The sequence below is a fragment of the Hippocampus zosterae genome, chromosome 14 (genome assembly GCF_025434085.1).
Source record: "Hippocampus zosterae strain Florida chromosome 14, ASM2543408v3, whole genome shotgun sequence".
NCBI classification, from domain to species: domain Eukaryota; kingdom Metazoa; phylum Chordata; class Actinopteri; order Syngnathiformes; family Syngnathidae; genus Hippocampus; species Hippocampus zosterae.
In genome coordinates, this window is record NC_067464.1 from 1,890,717 (window position 1) to 1,896,716 (window position 6,000).

Sequence of the window (6,000 nt, forward strand, 5' to 3'; positions counted from 1 at the left end):
CAGTGTAATTTTTGTTATTCTAGATCCAAACCATCCAATGCATGGAGATGTTCGATCTGCAGTGAAGTTCTGTCGCCCTCCTAGTCTGGAAATCTGCATTACAACAACAGAGCCGTCGCTTTGCTGTGACGTAAACAAGGTGTCAAACCCAAGAAAGTAGCTTTTCTGGTTGGTGACCCCTACATTTGGGCCATGTTGTGATTCTAGTATGTTTTTTGTTTTTTTACTGCTTTGAAAGACAGCCAAAGGGGAAAGAAGATGGGTTGTTCAGAATGAAAAACGATATGTCTCGTTAGCGTCTTACAAACGGAGAAGAGAAGGGACCGTTGCTTGGTCAAATGTGTCATTTCCAATACATATTTTTAGGTGTGCCAGTGTGAAAATGTCACCGCTCAACATGAAATCTTACAGAAAAAGGAGCTGATGAAAATAAAATTCCACACTGCAGCTTTAATGTCCATTTACCAGGCACACATTGATAATTCTAAATGCCCAATGAGAGTACACGATCACGGTATGAAGGCTTAATCGTTGTAATTTGATTGAGCATGCATAAGAAGGCGTGTTTATTCTGGTTAACTGGCAAAAACATGGTGTCTTCAAGGAGCATTTTAGCGACGTTAGCTAGCGCGTATAAAAGCATACGTCCTCTCGTTGCTGCAGGAATGCTGTGGTCAGAGCTCTGTCTGATCTATACCATGTGTAAGCCTCAATTACAGGAGCCCGACACATGGGACTTGGGCCTTGTGGTCACGTGACCACCAAAGAGCCAATGGCGAACAACCCCTCCGGTCAAGTGTGCAGTCTCAATGTTGGCTCGGTGCCTGCAGCGCTGAGTGAGGGGATGCTGTATGGTCCCTTTTGTGAAAATAAACGCAGAAAGAAAGGCAGATTGCACATTTTCCGCTTATGTGGGGGGACCTGTGCCAAGATACCATGTATGGCTTCACTTCTTTTACACAAAGATACTGTAAAAGAAGAGCTTGAGAAATGGAACAGAAGTGCTGGCGTGTGTACCGTTTTTAGAAAAAAAAAGGCCTAACCCTTTTTTTTCCGAAGGCTTTTTTTTCTCAAACCACAGAGCCAGAACCTTTGGAACATATCCAATGTTTTTAATCAACATTTTTTCCCCCTCAAACATTCACATATTTTTTCTCAAACATGCACCTTTGTGACTTTGTACAGTATTTTGTCAAAAGAAAAAAATGTGACTGCCATCCTCAAAAAAAAAAATAAATAAAAAAAGCTGAAGATTTGAAAATATGTCTGTATTTGAGAATAAGTCATATTTCCTGATTTTAAAGTATGATTTGGCTTTTGAAAGTAAAAGATTTTTCTCCCCCAAAATCTAAATAAAACAAATAATAAAGAATCAATAAAATAAAAGACTTAACAACAGGAAAAATCTGCATCTTAGATTCTCAAAAATACAATACATCTAATTGAAACAAATTTCCTTTAAAAAAAATTCCCTTTTCGAGAAACTATCATTTTCATTTTTGAAAAAAATTGCCTGTATCTTAAATCTGCATCTTAGATTCTCAAAAATACAATACATCTAATTGAAACAAATTTCCTTTAAAAAAAATTCCCTTTTCGAGAAACTATCATTTTCATTTTTGAAAAAAATTGCCTGTATCTTAAAAATGCTATTTTGAGGGGAAATGTATGACTTTTGTTCTCAACTATTCCCCTTTTTTTTCAAATATGTGATTTGTTTTTTTCAGGAATTTGCACCTCCAGAAAAAAGTACACATTATGTTAACTGTTATAGTGTTCGTTGACCCATCAAATTTACAAATGGTCAGGAATTCCGACATTCTCCTTGAGATTATTCCCTACAAAAAAAATTATTAATATTATTGTTATTATTACTTTTCACTTCATCCAATCAGGCAAGGCCGTGTCGCAATACTTTCGTCCATTTCTTGTGGTGATGGGATGGAGGCTCTCAAGTGGACGCTCTGGCTGTGATGACCTTTCAAAGACACTAGAGGGAGCTGTCGGCCTACGTTTTCCCCCCATTGCTGGTTGTTGAAGTTGTGGTAGTAGTCTCAATTTACCAGCAGGGAGCCTCCTTTACACAGGCAGGCACTGTGAAAGGAAAAGTGCATAGTATTCTCCCACAATTTAAAACACCTTCTATCCCAGCTGACTTTGGGCGTAAAGCAGACTACACCCTGGACTGGTCGCCAGCCAGTTACAGGGCACATTGAGCGACAAATGACCATTCATACCCACATCCACACCGTCAATGAGTGGGAACCAATCCCGCGATGCCCACGTACACTAGTGTACGATTACACCATCAGCGAGTCGTCACAACTAAACTGCAGTAAAACCTGTTTTTCCCTGGAGGATAAAGAATATATGCCTGTGTGTGTATTGTTGACAACTGGTGCGACTGTACCTCCCGCCACTATGTCGGCAAACATTATAATCGCATTATCACAAGATAATGCAGGGAATGCTGTTAGCTATTGGCAATCTGTGCTAGCAGCGCAGCCTAGCATGTTCATTAGCCCCACTGTGACGTCACAACTGTCACAAGATTTCATTTATTGTTTGATTTCACATTCGGTGGGTGGGCAGCCACTCCAGAGACGCAAGTATTTGGATACAAACATTAATAAGTCGCATTTTCTAGACTATGTCTCCTTTCAAGTCCTATAGTGGACTATTTATTTGCTCACCCGCCCCTCCTCGCTTGAGAATCCCATAGCATGGACTGTCACATTCCACCAGATGACAGCAGCGCAGCCGGTGACCTTCTGCACGTTTGGTCTCGATTCGAAAGTGGTGGCAGTTGGCGTTTGCGTTGGGTGGGGGAACGACGCGCCAAAAACAGGAATTGCCGGAATGGTGAGAAAATGTACGGACATTCCTTTGACTTTCGGACCCGTCGGCAACGGACTCTCACTTGTTTGAAAATCACTGGGGGTGGGGGATTCTGAACCAAAATGTTATTTTATGATTTTTATTCATATGATTTGTTTATTTTATTTATGATTTTATTTATATGATTTTTTTCCATCATTCGCATCACCATAGATGCCACAGTCTCATTTTTGAGCGCTCCTCCGACTACTTGAACAGCTAGCATACCAGAGAAAGTTCCAAACAAAAGCCAACAGTTACAAAAAAAAATACATTAGTCACCCACAAGCCTAAAAATGGACCCCCAGTGGAATCTCAAGTTCTCCCACTGGGGATAAACCCTCGCAAGCGGCCTTCGCCAAAGAAAATGTCACTCGCCCTTCTGCTCTCCGGAAAAATGCTCCGCCATCGGAGCTCCCAACAAACGCTTTGTTGCGTCTCCGCGGGGCTAATCCAAGCCCGCTGCAGACATGATGTCGCAGGTAGAGGGATGGGAGACGAAACGGAGCTCTTAAGTCTTATCCACAAGATAATGTATCTGTCCGTTCGAATCCCACTCAACACTCAAGTCTGTCCGCCGGCATTTTATCATGGCGCTGCCTCCGTGGCCTCCCAAGCGCGGCGTCTGTTTCTAAAATAAATCCAGCAGCCAGTGAGCTGGGCGTTGTGGGAACGTTTCAATTATTAACGTAGACCCGCTCGGTCTTTGCAAGGAACCCAGGACAACAGAGATCCTAATCCCTAACGCCACTTAAACATAAATACCACGCGTACCTGAAGTGAAAATGTGGCAATACTTGTTTTTGAAGGTCTTATTAAGTTTGGAATTATTCTCAACAAGACAAAAAGAAAAAAAAATATCTGACAACCAGTATACATATATGTGTGTTTTTTTTAATTGGTATTGTTTCAACCGCAGATAAAAATAAACAAAATCTGAAAAAAAAGGTTTTAATTAACATCCGTGAAGAGTGAAAACCCACATATAAGCGATGGATTTTCAACAACCATCCCCAATAAATATATCAAACAGAAGAAACAAGTAACACATTTTAAATATATATTTAAATATATTTGGAAAATATTGGGGATAAAAAAAAAATGCAAATAAGCAAATCCACGGGGCCCCAAGTATGCGGGTGTCCGATGTATATTAAATTGTGACTTGCAAGAATTGTGGAATTGGAGTTCATTCATTCATTCATCTTCCGAACCGCTTGATCCCCACTAGGGTCGCGGGGGGTGCTGGAGCCTATCCCAGCTGTCTCCGGGCAGTAGGCGGGGGACACCCTGAATCGGTTGCCAGCCAATCGCAGGGCACACAGAAACGAACAACCATCCACGCCCGCACACTCACACCTCGGGACAATTTAGAGTCTTCAATCAGCCTGCCACGCATGTTTTTGGAATGTGGGAGGAAACCGGAGCACCCGGAGAAAACCCACGCAGGCCCGGGGAGAACATGCAAACTCCACACAGGGAGGCCGGAGCTGGAATCGAACCCGGTACCTCTGCACTGTGAAGCCCACGTGCTAACCACTGGACTACCGGGCCGCCCTGGAATTGGAGTGAATTTGTGAATTGGAGTGAACACCCCCCCACCTCAAAAAATATTATTTAATCAATAATTGACCAAATTCAATCCTACAAGGTCTCTATTTATGTCTTAATTTATAACCAACGCTGACTTTCTAGAGCCCTGTTTCCATCCAAAAATGAGATTATCAGCAGACGCAAAGGAAAAAAAAAAAAAAACTCACTGAGGGATAAAAGTGAATGTTCCGAGTGAATATGAGGACATACACTATGCTACAGTATGACATTGTGCCGATGCAAGCTTTCACGCCAGTGTCCATTGGAGCAAAGCGAGAGAACATTGCAGTGTCCGCCCGTCCTTGCCCTTCAGTCGATATGACTTTGCTTCGGCTGCGAGAGGAAACGTCGACGTCTCTTCCCTTGACATTTTTCGACCAAACAGTATTATTTCGGCCAGTTTCAATGTTATTTAATATGAACCAAGCGTGACATGGTTCTGAAAACGATGCCGTGACATCACCATGACATTACTGTTGCAAAGTGTACCGACGCGGTTGCTGTGCCACGAGAAGGGGGGGCAAAAAGTGCTACGATATCACTTTACGATTCTTTTGACAATCCGCGTTCCATCACAAGAGTCGCAGGCGCGCTGGAGCCTCTCCCAGCTGTCTTCGGCAGTAGGCGGGGTAACACTCTGGACCGGTTGCCCAGGGCACGCGTAGCCAAACAACCATTCGCGCTCACAATTGAGAATGTTTCATATAGTGGAGGATATAGGAAAGTGGAGTACCCGGAGAAAACCCACGCAGGCACGGGGAGAACATGCAAACTCCACACAAGTCTCATGCTGAGTCAAAAGTCAATTGAGAATGTTTCATATAGCTGCCATGCATGTTTTTTGGAATGCTTGAGGAAAGTGGAGTACCCGGAGAAAACCCACCCAGGCACGGGGAGAACATGCAAACTCCACACAAGTCTCATGCTGAGTCAAAAGTCAATTGAGAATGTTTCATATAGCTGCCATGCATGTTTTTTGGAATGCTTGAGGAAAGTGGAGTACCCGGAGAAAACCCACGCAGGCACGGGGAGAACATGCAAACTCCACACAAGTCTCATGCTGAGTCAAAAGTCAATTGAGAATGTTTCATACAGCTGCCATGCATGTTTTTTGGAATGCTTGAGGAAAGTGGAGTACCCGGAGAAAACCCACGCAGGCATGGGGAGAACATGCAAACTCCACACAAGTCTCATGCTGAGTCAAAAGTCAGGGAATAAAAATGAGTTTCAATGCGAGCAGTATTTTGGAGCAACTGGAGACACTTAATGAAGAATTGGGTGACTTCAAAGTAAAGTGCATTACAGTAATCCAGGCGAGATGTGACAAAGGCATGAATTACTGTTTCAAAGTATTCTTGAGGAAAGGAGAGGCTTGACTTTAGCCAGATTTTTCAAATTGTTGGCGTTACCATCAAACTGCCACAACCTTATGGAAATCGGCTACCTATCCTGCCACGACCATACCGTATCACCAACAAAAAGGTGCCAGGAATAGGTTTCATCTCAATCGGTTATTTAACTCTTTCCTGT